The following is a 22,919-nucleotide window of genomic DNA, read 5'->3' as shown; positions in this document are numbered from 1 at the left end:
TTTACTGGGGACCCACTCAGTTTCACTTGGACCCACTCAAATGACTACCTGTGGGTCCCGGGGACTCACGACACTGACAGCCTGAGGTCTGAAGAAATTCAAGCAGAGCACTTGATGAGTAAAGGACAGACACGTTGTGGGCTGTCGTCAAGCTTCAAATGGCTTCAAATAAAACTGCACTAGGGCACAGAATGGCACTGGTGCTTACATGTGTATTAGGCCTAGGAAATGATGACCAAAACTTAATCAAAGTGTTTGCCATCTGCATTACTTCAGAGGAGAGGAGAGACGACTAAAATTGTGCATTTTTTCCCACGTAAAACATCACAGGCTGTTGGCCAGGCGTGATAACTCAAACTCTTACTGAAACATATACCGTATATTTTTATCGTTGGCATTTCCTATGTTATCGTTGACATAGCTAAACCATGAGTTAAACTAATAAAGCGAAGTTTCTGCCCTGACAGAGTTTGAGCCGTGTGTCCTCAAACTCCGAGCCAGTCACACGGCTCCGTCTGGATCCACAAGATCTCGTTATTCAACTTCTCCAAAGCTCTGTTGTTTTACACACACGTCTGGCTATGTGAGATTAGTGATGATTTTGAGCGATTCTGGCCTCAAACTCAGTCCTGCTCTGTATTTCAGTGACATTTTGCAGGTGTATCCTGCCTCCAGATAGTGGTTATCAGTGTAAAACTTGGCCATGTGGTAACTCCAAGCAGACATTTTACATTTTGACATTGTTTGACATTTGCTCGCTCACAGCATAAAAACTGAGAAAACACCATATTTCTTAAGCTTCTTGAGTATGCAGTGGTTTGGTTTGGATTGGTTTTAAATGCAGCCATGTTGGTGCCACCTTCTGTGCCACAGCATCCCGTACAGCAATTACAAATACATACAGTAAGAAACAGAGGAGGGGAATTTAAAGGGGGCACCCGGGTTGTTTGTGCCACTCAGTCACCCGCTAATGAGTAATCAACTTTCACAGCTTGAGTGTTGGGGTGGTAATTCGGGTTGCACACCATGTTCCCGGACCGTGGAGTAGCGATTCATTATCATGGAGATCTGTATAATCAAACAATTAGCAAATTTCTTCTCATCAACACGGCCTGCTCCCTGTCTGATGTGCTCGTTGGTGTTCGGTGATGGCGCTGGGGGGAGTTGGGAGGCGAGGGGATGATAGTTGCTGACAACTGGCTGCCTCTGTGACGGTCCCTGGCTGTTTTCCAGTTCGGGGCGTCCTAAGGGTTAACCAGCTCTGACGAGTCCTCATACAGTTTGTGGATGTGTCAGACTGAGTGAGGAAAACCACTGAGACAGTAACTGACACAACAGTAAAATGTGTGTGTGTGAGAGAGAGACAGTGAGAGTGAGAGAGAGAGAGAGAGAGAGGCAAATGAATGTGTCAACCGTTGTTCCTTTGTTAGCGACCTTTTTTGAAAACCTGAGGGATTCAATTAGGCCTCGTCGTGGCATCTTTTCGGAGCTGGGACTTGAAACTTTTCATTTGTGCTTTTACAGTATTTCTCTTGTGTCTGGATATATGTGATAATGTCTTTCTGACGTGTGTTCAATCCTGATGATGACTTGATATGACACCAAATCTTTTCATTCAGACTCTGTTTCCCAATAATCTGTATTTTCATGTAAATAAATGTCTGACAAAGAGGGAACAGAATATGAGCTAATCGCTGCGGATGAGCAACAGGTAGATTAATTTGGGATTTTGAAATGGTTTTCAGGTTTCTTTCAGGATAATGTTAGCATTATCATCCACAGCTGGCAGACACTCCACGAGCAGGGCTTGTCATGCACGGGCCGTTGTCATGGTTACCGCAGACGCCACATCGCTCATGTGGGCGAGACGGGAGAAAACTGTGCATGTGCCATTTTTGTTCTCCCCTTTGCAGCGTCGGCTCGTGTGAACTCAGCCAGTGCTGTTCCAACACATGACGGTAATTTGATCATGTATAAATCTTTTTCCATTTAATCAGTTTATTAATGGACTGATTTATTTATCTGCAAAATCTAGTGCTAATATCTCCTTTTATTGTTCAGAAACCATAAAAATGATTCTCCATGGTTAAATCTATTATCTTGATATCTCTAAGAAATTATTTTTGATATCAATGTATAAAGATGTCTGCTGACCTGCAAGATCATATGTTAAATGGGAAAAAAAGCATTGAATAAAATAAAATTCACCAAAAAATATAAACATGGCTTTTAAATAAGTCCCTGTTTTGTTTAAGATCGACAGTTGACATGACAGTTTTTATTTGGATTCACTGATCATCCTTCAATTATACAGAGAGAGAAAAGGCAAGCCTCGATAGAAAGCTCTTCCAGGAAAAAAAAATCAGCCAAGAGCCCCAAAGTGTCATCAGTCCTTTAAAGCACTGAGGAGAAGAGATAGAGGAGATGGAAAAACAAGAGGAGGAAAAAGAAGGAGGAAACAAACAATGCAGCAGAGGATGCACTGAACCTGTTGTAATAAGGCTCACTCTCCAGCTCCTCCAGGAGAGACTAAACCAGCGAGTGCTCACAGAAAAAGAAAGATCAGGAAAACACAAGAAAGCCCTGAAGCTCATTTCCACTGTGGTGTCTTTGGGGATGGGAGTGTAGTGGGTGGGGGTCACGACGGCAGCTCGGACATGGCAAGAATGACACAAAAAACATGAGTCAAAACAAAAGTACAAAACAATACAATGCAAGGCAATCATCACCACTCAGTGAGTAAAGCTAATTCAACTGTGCAGATCAGAGATAATTACATCAGTATATCTGCATTACATTGCAGCCCCTCGATAGATTATATACAAGTTTAAATAAGTTACATCAACACAGAACCAAGAAATAAAATAAAGAAAAATGCACCGTATTATCAGACATAATAACCTGCTGTAAATAACCTCTGAGCCAGTTGTTAAACGTCAACGCCGAGCTGCTTATGATTTTAACATTTCCTGGCGATCTATTCCACACATTTACCTCTGTGGACAGAAACTGAGGTAAATGTGTACTCCTAAACCTGGGAGGAACAAAATCAGTGGAGCTGCCCCCAGTGGAGTGGCTGTGAAAATCCCTCACCTGGATGAAATTATTAGTTTGACACTGAGGGACAGCACCACACACAGCTCCATCTGAGAGACTCTGTCCTGCACTTTCAGCCGCCCAGGGCTCTCACAACGGGACGGGCCAAGGTGAGCTCTCAAGGGGAGATTTAGAGTAACCCTCACTACCTTTAGGTGAGAAGTCTGAAGTCTGTTTTAAGGTATGCAGTTAGGCCACTGTACCATGAACAGCAGGGTTTGTCAAAATAAGTCTGGACAAGAGCTCCTGCCAGGCCAGGACAGTCTTACTACTTTTACTAAAGGAGCTTTTTCCACCACTGATGAAACCAGAGAGCTCGTCTAAAAAAAAGTCAAGTGAAGGTAAAGGAGTTTATCTCTAGCTCAGCTGGAAGTAAATAAATACATTTACACTGAAGTACAATTACATGTCCTTCACTACATTTTTTAAAAAAAGAAATGACAAGATCACACCTGAGGAAGTTATTGTTTTGAAAAAGTAACTCATTAACTTTTAATCCATGTACATTTGAAAAGAGCTGCTTTTACTTTTACTTCAGTACATTTTTACAGTAATACTTCGTTAACCTTCTGACCACACTAATTGTGTGTGTGATTCAAAAGTCAAAAAAAGTGTATTGATTTGTCCAACAAAATGTGTGAGTATCATAAGCCTTTGTGACAGAGCTTATGTTCTTAAATTATCCAAAACGATAAAAAAAAAAAAGCCAATAGAAACCACCTTAAGAGGAAGCAAATGTCTAACATTAGAATAGATTTAATTGGCCATTTTATTACATATAAATTAATTTATATAACCACATTGTGGGGAAATGCTCACACACACACATACACACACACGCGCACACACACACACACACACACACACACACACACACACACAAAGAAACAGGTTTCATGAAAGACGCAGCAGTGCAGAGTGGGGCTGAGTGGTTAATCAGATTTCTCTGTAGTGTCCATATGTAGCTCTGCCAGGCAGCAGGTAGTCATTAGACAAACACACAGTGCCCACTTGGCACCAGATCTGAGACAGAGGCGCACACACACAGAGATGGGGAGACACTCTGGGTGTGTGTGTGTGTGCCTGTGTGTGCCTGTGTGTCAGTGTGTGTGCGAGAGATTTACCACTTAAATGTGCTAAACTGCAATTTCCTTCTTTTTGTATTTTGTCCCCCCCATCTTTGATGCTAAGCTTTCAGCGATGTACCTGTCAGTCAGACACTCTGAAGTCTTTTTCAAACGTATCACTTTCCCAGTAAAGACCATCCTGACATTGAAGCCCGTCTCTCACATGCAATGGACACTGCAAATTAGCCGGAGGAGCCGTGTGTGTGAACACAAGGCGCGATCCACATAGAGCAGAAAGCTTTGCCATGTTTTAAAGAAAGTCATTGTTTCACAGCTCTCAAAGGTGGATGTGCCGCTTGGAGTGCAGGGTTTTGTGAGTTTGAACTAAACTGGTGGTGGGACTGTCCTAGGTGTGTTTACTAAATGCATTTAGCATTCAATGTGTTGCAAGATGATGAAGGAATCATGTAACACACCTTGTAAACAGAGACGGATGGATTGGTCACATTCTGTGAATATCATGGTTTTGTGTTTCTTGTGTTTTGTTTGGTCTCATGTATCTGTTTTCATGTGTTTCCTTTGCCTGGTTCTTTTTTAGTGATTTCATCTGTGTCTGGTTAGTCTTGTGTGCCCCTCCCAGTGCCACACCTGTCCTGTGTCTATCAATTATCCCTGATTGTTCTGATCCCTCCCAGTGTTTAACCTCAGCCTATCCTCTGTGTTCTCCTGTCTTGTGTTCCTGCCCCTTCCCCAGGTGTGTCTCGTTAGCTATTTAGTTCTTGTGTATTTAAGTCCTGTTTTGAGTGCTGTTCTTTGTCTGTTCATTGTGTTCTGTATTGTGCTACCTGCCATGTGTTTCCTGCATCACCTGCATCACCTTTGAGTTTATTAAATGTTTTTGTTGTTCATCTGAACTTTGTGCCTCCTGGCTCCTGCATTTGGGTCCAAACCTACCACCCACCGTGACAGTGAAACAGGGTCTGGAAATTTCAGCCCATAATTTCAGCTGGTAACCCAGCTAGATTAATTTCTTCAGCTTCATAAACAGTGTGTTCATGTGTTTATGTACAAATGTTGACAGGCTATGTTGACAGGCTATACAGAGTGATCACAACCTCTCTACTCCACACAATGCCACAATGTGGATTTACCTCCACCTTGGCAACTCATTCCCTATCCCATATCGGGACACCCCGCGATGCATTGTGCTTGTATCATGACCACAGTTTTAAAAAAGAGACACTTAATATAGGGAGCAATGTGCTGCACTATTTTCACACAGGCTGGACTAATCTAGAATAGTCTGGAGATGCTACTAGGTGATTCGACTATCATTATTCAACTTGAGCCAAGGAATTGTACACATTTACCAAAACGGATTAAATACGGCACATAATCTCAATGTTGGTGTTGATGTTAACTGCAGGAAAATAAAGATAGGATTTTAAAAAGGGGGCAGGGTGTGGTGTCTAATAGCTAACACAGATAGCGTAACAAAATGAAAATAGGTGTTTTATATGAGCTGAGTTTATTCATGACCATTATAGAACCTAACATTAATCTGTCGACTACATTTGAGGTCACACTAAGGAATAAGCTATCATCAGCTGTGCAAGGTTTCAATTTACAAACTGTGACCTACCTATAAGCCCCCCAGGTGGCATGTATCTAACTAGCACTGGCCTAGTTTTCATTTGTTTCTCCTTGCTTGATATAAACTCTCCAAACACATCAGTCAAAGTTAAAATATGTATATCTAAAAGGATTACTGTCTGATTAGCAGCTTCTCTCGCACAGGCCCTCCTATCTGTACACTGGATAATGTATGCATACAGAAGCTGGGCTATAATTGTCACTATTAAAGAATAATTTTCAAGTATTTTCTAAAAGGCTTTATCTGAAATCAGATATAGGGCAGGCAACATTTCCCATCAGAGAGTCATTTTCCAACTTTCAGAACTTTACTCAGACAGCAGAGTGTCTGAGCTTTAAGCTCGACAGTGTAATCCTTTGTGATGCATCGGACATACCTCTGCCCTGATGTGGCAGGAGAGTTTTTTGCCCTGTAGCTTGTGAGATCTCAGCTCTTAAAATTATGAAAGACTCGGGTGACTTTGTAAGAGTTTGGACAAGACACAGGAACTCACCTGGCAACAATATGTATGGGGTAGGCGGCTTTTGTAAGAGTTTGTAGTGTTAGTTTGTGTGCCATGCCAAAAGTGCCAAAAGTTCTATGCTTAATAAATAAATAAATCAATAAAATAAAAGAGCACCTGCTTATGGACCATTGTGAAAAAAACAACAACAACAAAAAACATGATAAAGTCACTATTTAGCCTAATATTCCTTTAAATTTTCCATTGCATGACATTAGTTCAAAGGTCCTGAGTCCTTGCCCTAAGCCACTGTCCTGCACATACTCAAGACTACAGTGTCCATAAGATATACCCTGAGATACTATCTTGATGGCAGCAGCATTACATCACCATCAAAAACTGTCACTGCCATTATCCACATTTACCTTATAGATAGTATTCAAAGCCATTTTCAAAAAGTCATTCAAAATGAGCAGTGTAGATAAGATATAAAATAATGCTTACACACGTGAAGGTAGAGATGGAGATCAGACGACTGCGCTTTGTCGCACCAGGCAGGCTTAAGTTATTTGAAGAGGCTTTATTCAGTTATTTTTGTATCAGAGTTGCATTAAAAACCCGAAGGACTATACCATGCTGTGTAATAATTCAGTCATGAGGCACTAGTACACACTTTTATTATTAAGTGTATTTGCAGGCCTGATAATGCAATCAAAACAGCCACACGATGCCTTTTTATTGGTTTTGCATGAAAACAATATCAATCTCCACCAGTGAGTAATCCACAGCCGAAATCAAATTTGTTTGTCTCTGTTGTGATGAATAGTATTTCATAAAGTGAACAAACCTTCCCATTATTCCAACTGCGGTGTGTGTAGAGGTGAGTGTGCCAATGACATTACAGTGTATATTACTTATCTTTGGGAAAATAGGCTAGTTGGGAGACATTATGCATATAATAAATAATGCATTGTATTCAGTCAGCGTTACCATATTAGGGTTTCTCTTATGGTACGATACGTGTGTGTGAGTGAGTGTGTGTGTTGATGAGATTTACAGGTCTGATGTGTTTCAGTGGGTTATTGAAGCAGTGGATGAAACTTGGTAAACCCAGGGCTGGAGGAAAATGAATAAATGCATCATGTGTAAATAGATGTAAATAGAGGAATGAGACTGTGGCGTTACGACGGTGAAAATTCTGCCACAAAACATAATAAATCATACTCTGCACTGTTCATCAGCAAGGAGGGGGAAACATGGAGCCTACCGTGCTGTTTCTTACGCCTTTCTAAAAGCATTTTCAAGAATATTTTGGTTGCTTTATTGGGTGGTCGTACAACAGTGAGTGACAGGCGAAATGAGAGCGAAAGGAAGGGAATGACAAGGGAAAGAGGTGTTGATGGTAATTTGGATATCACAAGTATACATCACACAGAGGAAAGAAACCTACTGATGGCAAGACCATTAGTCTAATCTATATCAGCTCACAAGGCCACAGTGACTCTAATTCACTGCCAGCTCTCTCATCTCGTGTTATTTGAAAGCCCCTGTGTATGTATGTATACACACACACACACACACACACACACACATACACATGCACACATCTATCTATCTATCTATCTACACATGCATACATATATAGATGTTTTTTTTTTTTTTTTTTTTTTTTTTCAAAACTAAAGCTGTAAATTCACTGTTTTTAACATTACTGCAGGCTGAAACACTTTAGCAGGCTATATCTACAGGCTTTCAGTGTCTAGCATTTCTTGATGTGAGCTTTTTTTCCCCTCCTCTATTTTTCAGCAAAGCCTCAAAAAATGATGCAACACTAAAAGAAAAAGGCTGAAATGCAGCCACTCTTGGTGTTTTACAAGCTCTAACAGCATTCCAGAAGCTGTAACACAAGATATGTTATACACGTAAAATACAATTATATGACATGCTTTATACCTCTACACAGGTTAAAAACATTGTAAAAACTTCCAGGAATGATCATATGGAGATATAACAATCATTTATACTGATACATTTTAAATGCACCCTGGCCTGTGTGAAGTACACCTTGGGTGCAGCCTGTGCAGTACACTCAAGGAGATATCTTCAATTTACCAGGGGTGTGTTGGCTTTTTTCCCCCTCCTTTTTTTCCTCCCTCATCTCAATAAAAGTTTTGGTTGTATCAGCACAAATTAGCATTGATGGTACCTAGCTAATCTCACACAGCTGCAGAATGGAGCATTAGGGAGAGGGTGCAGGGCCCCGGCCCATCTGTGGAGGGACCGGCTCACGGTCCCCTGAAACCAACATCACTTTGGCCTTGTCAGATGGTCCCTGTAGTGTGGCTTTATGTTTGTGTGTGTATGAGAGAGAGAGGGAGAGGGAAAGACACAGAGAGAGCAAATGTGACTGTGTATGTGTGTATTTGTCTGCCTGTGTCTCATTAACTTACAGAAAACCTTGCGCGTGAAATTGCAAACTTCAGTGTAGCGAGTTGCTGTAATGGTGGCTAAGCTATTCTCTAAAGATGCTGCTTCCCCCTCTAGACTCACACAGCTGTGATCAAGGTGCTTTTAGCAGAAACAAAATACCTAAGTTCACTGTACAGCTCTTTCTCATGAATTATGGCCTTCCCTGGTCTTTTTTGGTCCAGGGTTTTCATCATCCCCTCCCATCTTTCCAACTCCTCTTACATATATCTCTCTTCTCCCATACATCTCTGTAGTGGCTCCCTCTTTTTACCAAGTGCCAGTCTGATGTATGGAGAATAGTTGGGCACCTGTCATCTCTCTCTCTCTGTCTGTCTGTCTCTCAGCCGGGGGCCTGTGTCCTGTCATGCTGCAAATCAGCAGCTGCTAATATTTCCAGACCAGAGAATTAGAAAAGAAAGAAGAGTCTTCTCGATACAGTAAACTTCATTATGTTGTTATTGAGCTGGTGCTCTTACTGTAACATGGACCTTTGATGGATTATTGTTATGGACACGCATAAAGGACAGTGGAAGACAGTGTGTTACCATGGTGAAGTGAACACATCAGTAGCTGTCATGTCGGTCACTGCAGTGCTTCACATGCGATCACAATGTTACTGTCCGGCGTACCATCAGGAAGTCTTTCTATGGACTCTACCTCTATGCCCCAGACCGTGGTCCTCTCAGAACCCACTCATACGTCTCTCTTGAGTGTCTATCTCCATGCTATGTCAGACCAAGGGCAGCGCACCAGGCCCTCTCTGTGTCCGGCGCCAGTGGTTGGACAGTCCAGACGATAGCGGCTGATACCATGTCAACACTGACGGCCGCGTCGCCGACACAAAGACACTGCCAGTGGCGGAAACAAGTAAGTGGCCTGTCTGTGGGGAGAAAATAGACACTGAGAGGATTTGGGTGATGAGCCTTGATCTGGGAATAAGTTTGAGGTGTACACATTTTTATACACACAATACACAAGATAGAGCATAGGATCTTTAGTTACATCAGTGTTTTGAGGTAGACCGGGGTAAAAGAAACATGCAGGTGGAAGTCGACAGTGATCGGCCTCTTTTTTTGTGAAACTTTTGCATCAGTGTTGCAATTCTACGTCTTGTCGTCGACAGATAGCGAGTCCACCTGTAGCCAGTGCCAAAAAAAAGCCCATTGGTTTTAAAATAGCAGCACATACACTCTCCCACAAAAGCTTAAAGGTCAGGGAGTGGAAGCTGTTGAGAGCTGCAGTTACTGTGGCACAAGCCTCACAAACCAGACAAGCTGATCACAAATTGGATGTGGACCTCTAAAATAAGCCCCGAATTTTGTGATCTTACGGTCAAATCTGAAAAATAACATGTAAATAAACAACTTCCAGCAGCTGTGTAGTATCCGCAGCACTTGGGGCAAAAAGCTAATTTAGTACGGATGCAGTATGGATGTGACTGCATAAAATTATAATAAATAACTGCGCATTGTATAAATTGATTTAGTATAGACCGTTTCATTAGAATGCTTTTTGTGTCACTGCGAGACGAGTGAAAACATCTGGTCAGCTGTTTACAGTAGGCAGTGGCAAGTGGTTTTTCAAGTTGAAAACAAGTTCAAATTGCTGGAGATGAAGCATAAAAAAAGCTGTGGCTCATGTTGTTGTGTGATTGGATATTTTAAGGTCTGGGACAAACACGTCCTCCAAAATAGGAATGTTTACATTCCCCGAAGACGAGGGAGGCTGCTGTGAACAGATCAATGCACGGAAAAGAGAGACACCATCTCATTTACAGCAATCATTTTTATCACAGTTACACGACCAGATCCTTATACAATGACTTAGGGCCCTATCTTGTGCCACCCGCTATCCGCTGCCACGACCCGCTACCCGCAAATTGCGGATTTAGGAACCTCCGCTATCCCTAAACGGTATCTTGCGCCACCCGCTACCCGCTCTCCGTTATGCCGACTGCATCATTTGCGCCTGGAGGTGCGTCGTGGGCGTGTTTCATGCGCTATCCCTAAAGTTGCTATCTTGCGCACACACTTTAGGGAAAGCGGATAGCGGGTGGTCCTGACCACCCGCTATCCGCTTTCCCTAAAGTTTGGGCTGTTAGGAGAGCGCGCCCAGGCGGCTTCAATGCGCGCCCCGACGGAGCCTCGCCACGCACACGGTCGGACTGATACCGGGACGCCGCCGGAATGGACTGAGTATATTACTCATATAGACTGTTTAGAGGAAAGACTGTTTTAATTGGACACTTACCCCAGCACGTTTTATTGTTTTATCATAAGCCAGCAGCTGTGCTATATTTTTATTATTATTTTAATATTGTATTTGCCCAATCTACCTTGTCAATAAATTAGTTTACACATAGTTCCACCTCTGCCTCTTGTGTGTGTGTGGTGTGGCCGGGGATTTTACTCAATCAGTACAACCTTGTGATACGTCCACTTGGACACATGTGGCTCCACCTCCCGAATTAACTCGCCTATAATATAATATATCATATGTATATATATATATAGCCAACTTGCTTTAGCCTCAGTAGAAGCCCTGAGAAAATCTACCTCCCTCTCTCCATCGCGGGTTTAGGATTTAGGATTTAGGATAGCGCATCCTGCCCTTAAAGGCAATGGCACCTGGCACACTGGTTGGTTTAACTGGCGTAACGCCCAAAACACGCCTATTCATAATATAGCGGGTAGCGGAGGTGTTTTGCGGATAGCGGGAGGTGCACAAGATAGCAATTTTACGGGGGAACGCCTCTTCCTAAATCCTAAATCCGCAGATAGCGGGTTTAGGGAGTCTGGCGCAAGATAGGGCCCTTAGTGTAATTACTATGTGTAATGTTGATAGTCCTGCCCTTTATAGCTTAAAAAACATCCAGTAAAAGTGGACCCATCACTTACCAAACGCTGCCTCACTGGGGTACACTGAGCCTCAGTTTCCTCCACAGACGTGAGCCAAATGATCAGATGGCATTTGTAGTTGGAAGAAACACAATATCCACACAACACAGTGGTTTGTCAGACTAGTTAGCTCACCCCTATCAGTGAGTTGGACGCACTGAGAGAATCGCCAGGCCTTCCTTCCGCTAGGAGAGCAATTTCACTCCCCAGCATCGCCGCCTTGAATTATTTAAGCACTTAAACCAAACAAAACAAGTCACATCACACGTGTACAGCGTGCTGCCGGCTCTACCAGTAAACAATGTTACATGGCTAAGGAGATATGAGAGCAATATTTGCAATTTGTATGTGACCGTATTTCATACACATTGATCCATTCAGATTTTTTGATATAAAATAGATACATGTAGCACCATTTATCACTCAGCAGCCCAGACGATGGGCCTCTGAACATAATCTGGCATGTGTGTGTGATAACATGTGACATGAAGAGCGCAGTGTGTATTGGGTTCTTCCTCTGTCTTCACCAGCAAAGGAGCTATTCGAATTCATGAAAATGAGTGTAGTTCAGTGTAGTTATTTGCTCTTATTCATGTAAACCCTTGAATTCTGAGATCAGGATAGTGTTTTGTTGACATGACTCTGATCCGACCCACCTGCTTCCAGTCCAGACATTTTTTGATCAACGTTCTAAGACTACCTCGCTAACCTCTAGGCTACTGTTGCTCATATATGCCATTTTTTGGGAAACAAGCTTGTGGTCTTTCTTACAACACAATACCTTGTCTACAGACGCATGCAGCCTAGCTCCTGTAGTCTAAGGGCCCACTCACATTGGCAAGTTTGAGCCCGTATCGTGCTAAAGCCAAAATCCCCCCCTCCCCAGTCCCCGGCTGGCCTGCACTCACATTACCTTTTTCCCAAACGCGCCCAAGCACGATTGCCCCCGGTGTGCACGTCATCACGTTGAAATACGACAACAGGCATGGCCCGACGTCATTATAAATCAATGTAGTTCAAATACATCATGTCTTCCTTTTAACTAAAAAACGTTTATGGCCCTTTTAATCAGACATGGGATGTTTATTTACCTTGACAGTTTCGGAGGTAACTTCCTCCTCCTTCAGAAAGGTCCAACTGACAGCCGGAGCGGCACCTGTCAGATCCAGCAGACCGGGTGACCAGGTGGCCGCACACCGCGCGGTGCCGCGGCCAGTGCCGGCCAGTGCCGACGCGGTGCCGGCCAGCACCAGGTCTGCCGGATCTCCGCACACAGACTGCTGTACTTTCATTATAAACCGACTTTTGTTTATACGCGGTTGCAGCAGCACAACAGACAATGACACAGACAACACGGTTGATTATTGATTGCGCAACGCGGCCATTCGCCGGTAATCGCGCTGCGCACATTAAACAATTTTGCAGAGGCAGGAGGAAAGTTGCATGATTTACGTCCGCGCACTGCGTGCGTGACCGTGCATGTGCTCATGTACGCGCCCGTACCGTGCAGAAGCACACCCCTTCCAACCGTGCCAGAGCGGAGGAAGTGTACTGTATTCAAGCACGATACGGAGCGATCACACTGGTCAAAGAATCCGGATTTTAAGGGCAATCGTGCTTGGGCGCGGATCAAACTTGCCAGTGTGAGTGGCCTCTAAAATACACCTTCAGCCTTCTTCAATACTGAGTCCTATAACTGATACTTATTGTGTATTTATTTATTTCATCAGCAAAAGAAAGACTATGATTTGACTGGATTTTTAAAAAATGAAAGCAGCAGAGTCACCTCATCTACTGACCATGGTACCTCTGGTGGTTTATTGTTGATTTAGCACTAAAATATTGATGAAACATCATAGAAGTTTGTTTTCTGGCCCTTATTCACTGTTATGTGGAATAAAGTGAGAATGTTTCTGCTCCATCCCTTGTCTGCCTTCCTTTCCATCCTGCTCTCCATCCCTCCACCATCCACTGAGACCATTAAGTTAATGAGACTTGAGGTAAGGGCAGCAGGCTGCTCTCTCTCTCTCTCTCTCTCTCTCTCTCTCTCTCTCTCTCTCTCTCTCTCTCTCTCTCTTTTCTTCCTCCCTCCATCCTCTGTCCTTTATTGGCTCTGTGTTGCTGCCATACCTGTGCCACAGTGGCGAGGCCCTGCTGCTGTGGCGACTCGGGGGACAGACATTTCATTTCCGCCTTCTTAACGAGTTGGTGCTGAGTGTGTTAATGTCTGCGTGTGTGTGTGTGTGTGTGTGTGTGTGTGTGTGTGTGTGTGTGTGTGAGGGGAGCCATGAGGGGAGCTGGTTGATGGTAGGGGGGGCAGACTTTGTCGTCGTCCTGCTCCTCCTCCTCCTCCACACTCTCAGACAGAGATAATGGGGGAGCTGATAGCAGCCTTGGAGACTGCTGTGGCTCCAAGCACAGATATGGACCGATAACACCTCCACCAGCTCGCCTGCTGCTGGGTGTGTGTTTGTTTCTGTATGTAAGTGTGTGTAACTGTGTCGTACATGTGTGTGTATGTCTATGTGTCTTCGTGTGAGTGTGTGTCTTTGAGTTTGTGTGCGCATTTTTCTCTGTGGATGTGTATGTGAGTGGGTGTCTTTATTTGTGATTTGAGTGTGTGTGTGTGTGTGTGTGCGCAAGCCTGCTGTGTGCACTTCTGTCTACAGTATGTGTGCAAGAGTAGTGTATGTTGAATTTGTATATGTGCATACCTTGTGCGTGACGGTGTGTGTGTGTGTGTGTGTGTGTGTCCCACATCTGCTCCTCTAAAGCGACTGTGTGAATCTCGCTCTGTGTCTCTGCAGCCTCCTTCATCCCACCAGACATTCCTGCCTCCTCTTTATGGGCACAGGAACAGCTGGCCACCCCAGTAGGGCATTTTCACAATGAGACAATCACAATATATGAGCCTGGTGCCACACACTCACTCATAAGCACACACACACACACACACACACGCATACAGTATGCACCGACACACACTCTCCTGGCTATTGCTAATATGCTTCCCGTTGTGCTGTTGTGTTACAGAGCCATCAGGATGTAACAACTGGACGGAGTTTCTGGTGCAAAATGCGTTTATCATCGCCGCTTCTCTGCTTTACTGCTGAAGATATGAGCGGCTTTTCATCGTTATGGCTCCGTGAAAACACGCCGCAACGGCCTCACCTCAGTGTTGATTTCCAGTTTGACGCTCAAACTTCCCCGCGCGACTTTGATAAATGGCGAAAGGTGAATCTTTTCGCTGTACTTCACACAATCTCCTCTACGACAATCACGTCATGACAGTTCAAATGAGAAAATGATTAATAGGCCTTGTGATTAACATAATGAGTTATTATCCAGGACAGGTAGAGAAATTATTTCATCAAGCCCAGGCTATATTTATCTTTGTTCACCTATGCACCTGTTCAGCTCGTTTCAGAGGGTTTTATTGCATGCAAGATTATAATGTTTTTTTTTCCGTTCATGGCCATGCACTGATTAGTTTTGAACATTGGGAATATGACTGGCTTTGAACAGTTTCCTTTTTTTTTTTTTTTTTTTTTACATAGAAATGCATATGTATGAGCGTATACTCTCACTGTAATATATTACCTTTTGCTACTGAACAATGCTTTTTCTTAACATACAGTGTTGTAACACCCTCTGGTAAAGGCTATGCTACATTTTTACTTTAACTCTCACGTACTGATCAAGCACTGCACCTTGAATGAATAAATAACACGGTGATACACCTTCACACAGAACCAGAGCAAACACTGCATGCATTAGCTCCATTTACATCTGTGCTTATAAATTTATTTGTTATAAAATTTACTTGTTAAAGCGTATCAATACCATAAAGGCATATAGAGAATACACAGCTGACTTTGTTGTGGGTTTGCTATGCCTCAGACTGTACACAACCATATATGCCTTCAAAATCAGAGCATTACTATGATATTAAACAACTCGTTATAGCATTCAAGGTCATTTAAAGCCATTATACATGTGTGTGTGTATGTGGGTGTGTGTGTGCATGCCCTGTGTTCATCCTCAGCTCTGTTCATTAGTTGGTTACAAACTCACGAGACTGAGATAGACTGGCAGTACCCATAATGCCTTGTTCTAGGGAGCCACACACACTTGTGTTTTGCTAATGAGCACATCTAGGGGACGTATCGTGAGGAGGCGCAGACTTGCACACACACACACACACACACACACACACACACACACACACACAGAACTGACATTCTCCTCACACAACTGCAGCTAAAGTCTCCTGAGAATGATTGCTGCCAGGCAAGAATATGGAGAGAGGAGAAAGAAAGAGCAGAACAAGAGGTGAGGGAGAGATATGAGGGAGGGGGGGGTGTTGTGGTGGTGGAGGAGGAGGGAAATGTTGTTTTCTTTTTCTTTTCCTACTCCGCAAGCTGCAGCTATTTTGTCCCCGGTGCTTGTGCCTTCACTCGGCGCTCCTCTTTGATAGGTTTCAGTGCTCGCCTATTGACTGCGGTCTTGGCAAGCAGAGGGACAAATCAATTAAGAGTGCCAATTGATACAGTGTCTGTGTTTTTCCCCCCCTTCTCAATAGTGAATAAGAGCAATTAAAAGCTGACTGTAGCACATGATGTGACAGTAATGGCCATAATGGATCGTCGTCAAGGTTCAGCCGCCAGATAATGTTGTTGTTTATCTAGATGATTGTTGTTGTTTATTCATAAGCTTGGGAATCCACCCCCCCACCACCCCCTCCTGTACCCCAAGCCTAAACAAAAACAGACTGTGATATTGAAAGGTGGCCATCTGTCCAATCAGGGAATCAAGTCAATGAGGGAAACCAGTTTGGGGGCGAGACCTGATCTGGAAGACATTAGCATGTGAATTAGTTGTTGACTGGGTGCCAAACCCAGCAGCCTAATCGCTGCCAACTAGATGACAGCATTCCCCTAATCGATGGCTTGATATCTATATGGAAACATATGGAGGGATCATGCGCGCGGCTGTGCTCTTTCGTTTTGATCTAGTTCTCGCTAAATTTCCACTCGGCTTGTGCTGCGGCGAGATTTTTGCGCCCGCTGTGCACGAGCAAATATTTAGACAAATTGATATTCAAAAGCACAATAATCACAGAACTATGAGGCCTTATTTTAGCTGACATGCACTGTAGCTGAAGTTATCCCTGCCGTAGAAGGTTATAGATTATTTCTCCTCCCACTGTGCATTAATGGCCAACATGTGTAATACTTAGCCTATGAATATTTACAGCTTACAGTGTCCTGTATACGGCACAGCTGCTGCTATCCCTTAATGTAGTTGCACTAAATTTCCCCTCAGTGTCTCTGGTTTCAGTTTAGTTTCAGTGCGACGGAGCAGGGCATAATGCAGACAAATATGTAATGCTGTAAATGTGAACAAATGTTTTTTCTAATGAAACTGTAAATGATCTATATCAATACGCGTATCTGCAGGTGGATGTGCAATCTGTAAGAAACTGAAACATTACAGTGGGGCAAAATTAATTTTTTCATTCCTAAATATAATCGCTGTAATGCAGTTATCCCAAGTCTCCATTTGTCATCTCCGACTCCAACGTGATTTCTGTTTGGTTTGATGTAGTTTCCCCTCAGGCAGTCGCTGAAATAAAATCCCCATTTTGGCTTGGAATTGCCACTCAAAGACAATTTCAACTGAGGGAATCTGATAGCTCATATCTGAGTCCAAAAAGAATTTAAAATAGTGGCATAATATCACATGCAGACTCCTGTCAGTCTGAATAAAGACAGAAACACCCTCTTTTATATGACTTTTTTTCTCTGTCTCGACCTTGACTCAGACAATGCTCAGCATTCACTGAGTCTGAAACCAGAAAAAAACAGTCTATCTATCTATATACCTATCTAAAATAAATAAAAATAAATAGCTAAGAAATATCAAAAAATCTTGTGCTCAAAATCAATTTAAGAAAATGCAGCTAAATGAGCCATTTGAATTTCTACTCTGTAGCGTATTTTATCCTCATTTTATTGTGTTGTTGCCGCAATTCTCCAAATAGTTCCTTGGACCCAAAATGTGTCGCAGGCCTGTATCGTGCAGATTCCTCCAGATTTAATCAATTTGTTTCCTTAGCTGAAAAAGATTAAGGCCCCCTGCTGAAATGTATTATGTACGCATCATCCGCCGTACCTGAGTTGGAGAGATATTTCACTCGCACATTGCAGCCTCTTTCTGGAGCAAAAGAAGCCTAAACTAAGCCTCATTAATTAAGCTCATTAGGTGAACAGAAACCTGTTTGATTGGAGGCAGTTGGAGCCCTTCCGCTCTGATGCAGCAGCGGTATTTAACTCGCCATATTGGCTGTCTGATGGCTGCACCTCAGGGTCATGTTCTGTGACATGGCTGTTGTCCCAGTGCCACCCCTACACCCACCCACACACACACACACACACCCACACACACACACTCACAGATCCTTCAAGGGGCTTGGCAGACCCCAGGTTCCCCCCCTCTCTAATCACTGTGTTCTCCAGGGGGGCGCAGCCATTCTCGTCGCTCCTTGGAAAAGCTTGGCATTTGTCTGAGATCTCATTTCTGTAATTCATCGCCTGTCTCCCGGGAGCCGCGGTTGGCACTGGCGATGCCAAGGCCTCCCTCCTCCCTCTCGTCTGCCTCTCTCTCACACTCTATATTTCTATTCCCTCGTCCTCTGGCTCTCACTGCGCCTCTTTCCTTCTCCCTCTCTCACCCACTTTCTCTCATTCACCCCTCGTCGTTGTTTGTTGTTGGCCTAAAAGAGGCTTGACTAAAGCTAAACTGGTGGGTGTACACACATTAACTCTTTTGTGATTGTGTCTGATGGCCGCTTCAGGCTCAGATCACACAAACACATCAAGCCTGTATGTCCTTGGTGATTATACCCGAAATACCCTGAGTGTAAAGCTTTGGCTGCGTATGGTAAATTAGAATAAATTATCCACAATGGAGTTTCTTCATATTTTCTCCTCATACCTAAAAACAGTAAGGGTGAATCATCGGCACACACTCACTCACACACACGCACACACACAATCCAAATGAAGAAATAATTATACATCAATTATCACAAGTAATATGAATGTGAAAAATATAATTGTGATTAATTAAGCATCAGTAAAATGTACATCTGCTACATATTCTGATTTAGAATAGCAGGAGGGGGGAAAAATGACAGATAGCTACTTTGTAATAATGTGGCTCATTATTCAAAAATGTGATTAAGAAAAAAAAGACTTGCAGTGTATTCCGTAACATGTCTGCTTTCTTTGTTAAAAACGAAGTTAACATTTGATGTGTTTGAAACGTCTCGCTGTAGCGCAACACTTTCCCTCCGAGTCTGTAAATCTTTTGTTTTTGCGTGTGAGCAGCACAGGTAAACTACCGCATCTCACATTTTGTTTATGAGTAAACGGCTGTTGGTGGCAGGCATTTTAAGCTAATAGCTGCTTTAAATAGCTGCAATTAGTGAGAAGCATGAGATATTTAATCACTCTAGACCAATTAGTCTGTAATCAAGTAGTGTCCAAGAGCGAGCACGTTTTTGTCCTCCACTGTTCCTCTGCAAGCACTCGCCATATATTTCTCTGTGCGCTGGGAAGAGCAGTGATTAACACGCGGGGATATAGGCCCCCGTGGAACACCATAATGTGGAGTTAAATCAGGGAGAGAGAGAGGCGAGACACCACTGCTAAACCTGTTATTGCAGTTTAACATATGCAGAAGGTTAATTCAAGACAGAGACGATAGCGAGCATCCTTGTTTAATGTGTTTGTGTCACGGTGCGTCGTACAAATTTGTGGAATTAGGAGATGGTGCGCTTCTTTTGTGTGAAACTGCACAAAACAACATAATTTGATTAGTCTTTTGCTCAGGCCATGGCGACGACCGATTTAGATTCGCAGTAGCTTTACCTGGGAGAAGAAAAAGAAGACAGAGTGAGAGGCTCTGTCATTTAATCATCGACAAGCCGATTTTTTACAAATTTATATCTATTATCGTCTGCGAGAAAGTCATTTTAAGATTGTGCTCATAGAGGAAAACACACAAATGATAGGCATGCATGAACACACACACACACACACACACACACACACACACACACACACACCTGTTCAAACAATTGGTTGCTCTTGCAGCACGGCCAGTCCCTTGTTTTGATAATAATGATACTGTGTTCATAATGACGTTTCCGAGTGACTGGTCACGGGGCTGCTCTGTCCACTCCCTCAGCCTCGGCCCACTGGAAACAGGTTGACCAATGTGGTTTGGGCCTCCTTATCAAACAGGATGTGATGCTTTCCCACGATCCGGACGAGGGAGTGCATGCACGAGGAGAGGAAGGCCGAGGAGCCGGACGGTGGAAATTCAGAGCGAGCAGGCGATGTGGAAAATAATGACGGGGGAGAGAAAGCTGCAGATGAAGCTATTATCGAAGTCCCACATCTTTTTTCACAGGCTCGCTGCCCTGCTCACTGCACTGCTGTCCCGCTCCCAACAGGGATTATTTGGATAGTCCTGCAACGCTGCTGTCCTGCTACAGAGGCACCTCTACGATAGCTAGCGCTGTATCATAGCAAGACAGTGGGAATTGGGAGCGGACATATGGCTGCAGAAAAGTATAATAGGAGTGGAGATGAATAATGTGTCCAGGGATTCCGAGCGTTTGCAAAGACGAGGTGCCGACTAATAGAGAGGAATCGAGAGAGAGACCTACAGATCATGCAGCTATAATAAAAGTCCCCTGTCCTCTGACTATGCTGTATTAGCACTGCAGCTGGGAGGAATGACGTTTTCTCCTGGAATTTTATGTAGTATGTATAAGGATGCATGGTTGCATGGCTGTTGAGTGCATGCCAAATGCATTTGTCAGGAGATCCTTCTTGTATTTATAGATACGTGCATTTACTCGGAAATACCACATTTTGAAATATATTATCTGTAAACATGTATGTCAGTGCAGCTGCATAGTAGCCAGGAGAGTGGGAACTTGAACTGAACTTATGACTGAAATATTGATGGGACTGGAGGTGAATAATGTGTGTGTGGGTGTCTATGCTTCAAACTATACACCTTATTTTCCTAGAGTGAATCAGCCCGCCTTTATTGAAGGCACCATATAAATAAAGTTCAGCCATCAAAAGGGTGGGTAATCGTAATCCTCAGCTGGCGAATATGAGGCCTGTTGAGTGTTATGAACAAAAATAAATTAAAAGCATTCATAAAATTGATGCTTTATGAAAGACCCTATCCATATAAGACCTATATTAATTTGGAACTGTTAACTCGATTTCCTCACAACGTATATGATGATTTAAGATCACAGAGAGAGTCGGCTGAGCTTAGCAGGGTTTACCCCGCCACTGCATCTGTGCATTTTCTCCATAAAAAAGTGGAATTTCCTGGAAAATGCATTCAGTTTGTATTGAACCACCGTGCGTTCACGGCTGCTAAACCCTGGTTTGAACTATAAGGCCTGTGTTGTGCCCTCGCTGGGACCGAGAATATCTTTAATCATATCAAGAAGGTCTAACTGTCAAGCCAGCCACCTGCGCTTTAACACTTGTTTTTTTTTTCTTCTTTAACCTCCTATCTCACACACACATGCACATACACACATACATATACACACCCATTACACATCACAAGGACAGTGCTTGTGAAGGGCAGCGAGGCCAGGCTCTCTAACTGTGGACTATAAACACCCACAGGTGGCCTGGCCTCCTTGTCCTCAGATGGCCATAGAGGAGCCGGGTGTCTGAAAGGTGTCTGTAACACACACAAGGCCTCTGACTTGCTCTCCCTCTCTCTGGCCTTCTGTCAGTGTCGAGCGCCCGTTTTAACCCGCATCCAACAGTTTGACAAACTGTCCTGCGAGGCAGTCAAGAAAAAAATTAAACTGCAGGAACAGGGATGTATAGTCAAATAGAATGGTTTTGAAAAGACTGTGAGATAGATAGATACATAGATAGATGAATGTGGGTGTTGTGCAGCTGGAAGACTGAATTCTTAATTTAAAAAACAAAAGAAAATGAACAAACCAAAAAAAAAAAAGAAAAAACAAAAACAAACAAACAAAAAAAACACTTTAAAGTTTCAGGTCACTTTAAAGGCTTCAAACATGAAGCATCAACATTTCAAACTCAGTAAACCACTGCTTACTTCAGATTACTGAATAATTACTGGGAATAGTTTCAGATCTGGATGCCTCCACTGAAATGCTTCTATTATCTGAATAAAATTTGATGAGGTCTTTAAAAATCAGACTTGAGACTTTCACACATCAGACTTTTTGGACTTTTTGAAAACTGTATGCTCTGATAAAAAAAACTGCAATAGGTGTTCTCTGTTCTTTCATTATTCTCACTCTTATCTGTCATATTTGATCATTGTCCCCACAGATGAATATTTTTACATCTTTACTGTAAGCGATGTAGTTTTTACCCTAACACTCTGTTTGTAATGTGGTTGATCTGGGAATCTCTGCCTGTATTCCAGAGCTGTACTCATTCAAGCCACTCTGGGTAAAAGCATCAGCTAAATGTGAAAAAATGCTTAAAATCTTAATTTAAATGAATAGCTAACCAGAATACATTTCCTTTAGCTACATGTGCTCAGTAGGTTCTCCTTTTTTCCACAAATTAAATTCAACTGGTGGTTGAAAACACACTCATTTGATTATGTTATATACACTGTAAATGTAGAGGCTTATTTAAGTTCCGCACAGTAAGCATAATCCTCATCAGTGATCCATTATATGACTAAAGCTTTTTTCCTGTCATTTCAGTAGGAATAATCCCACTAATTTGGTCCATAAAGATTTTTTTTAATAGTTTGCAGTGCCACAATTGTAATAAAATGTGCAATAAATTCTTGCCAATAATCTAAATGCATCTCAGTTGAGGAGCTAAGTTGCTGTGAGAAAACACTTAAAACTAGATCAGATATGTGAGATAAAAGAGCATAATGGTATTGTAGTTTTACTTTTACATAATTTAATGCAATTTGTTTACACAAATTGACCTCTAAACTGTCACTTGTCTTGTCTGGGCCTGATGAAACTGCAGCTGTGTGTATGATGAAATTAATATATATTAAAAAAAAAACAAAAAACAAAAAAAAACAAGAACTTGAGACCCACAAAACCATGAAAACCTGATAAATCAGTACTTCAGAAAGTGACGCGTCAAGACTTAGAATAACACTCTTAACACACAGTGGTGTCTTTGACCACATCAAACTGACATCTTAATGCAGCTAAATTCACCCTGAGT

The sequence above is a fragment of the Myripristis murdjan genome, chromosome 16, assembly GCF_902150065.1.
Source record: "Myripristis murdjan chromosome 16, fMyrMur1.1, whole genome shotgun sequence".
Taxonomy (NCBI): domain Eukaryota; kingdom Metazoa; phylum Chordata; class Actinopteri; order Holocentriformes; family Holocentridae; genus Myripristis; species Myripristis murdjan.
The sequence above is the reverse complement of the archived record's forward strand: the minus strand, read 5'-3'. Positions refer to the sequence as shown.